Source organism: Lates calcarifer, linkage group LG14 (assembly GCF_001640805.2).
Source record: "Lates calcarifer isolate ASB-BC8 linkage group LG14, TLL_Latcal_v3, whole genome shotgun sequence".
In the NCBI taxonomy this organism is placed as follows: domain Eukaryota; kingdom Metazoa; phylum Chordata; class Actinopteri; family Centropomidae; genus Lates; species Lates calcarifer.
The window spans coordinates 12,289,282-12,289,929 of NC_066846.1; positions in this window are offsets into that span (position 1 = coordinate 12,289,282).

Consider the following 648-nt stretch of genomic DNA (forward strand, 5'->3'; position numbering starts at 1 on the left):
TCCTTCAGGTCTGGGCAGAAACCTTCAGACAGTGAGGCCCTCCAGTGTCTTCTCTACCAGATGTTTGTTGTGGTACGACACTTGGTCAACACTCTCATTATCAGCACATGCAACTAATAGTTTGAGCTGGTCGTCGACTGTCTATAATAATAAAATCTGTTGCCCCAGGAAAATAAAACCATTCTCCATCTCGTTGCCTCCATAACAAAAAATGTCTAAAATCGATCGTTTTCTCAGTCTTTCTCCTTGTAAAAGGAAACCTCCTAAGCCATTGTTTTACTGGATATGTCTGATGCAAATGACTAAAGGAAACGCATTTGTTTTTTATAATTAACACTAATTTTACCAAAAGTTAACCCTTTGGTTACTTTAGAGAGAAAGACTACAAGAAATCCCAGAATGCTTCTCGCTCCGTGCTTAAAAACGTCCGCGCTGTTGAACGTTAGATCCGTTGTTGTGTGACCGTTAGCGTCAGTTCTCCGAAGTAAAATAATCAAAATGTCGTTGTTTAAAACGAGATAAAAAAAAATCCCCACAATTTACATCTTTATTTTATTTTATTTTTTTTACATGTTATTATCTTAATTTTCTCTCAAACCGAGTGGTGAGGACCAGTGGCAAGTGAACCCACTTTACCGGTTGTGTGGG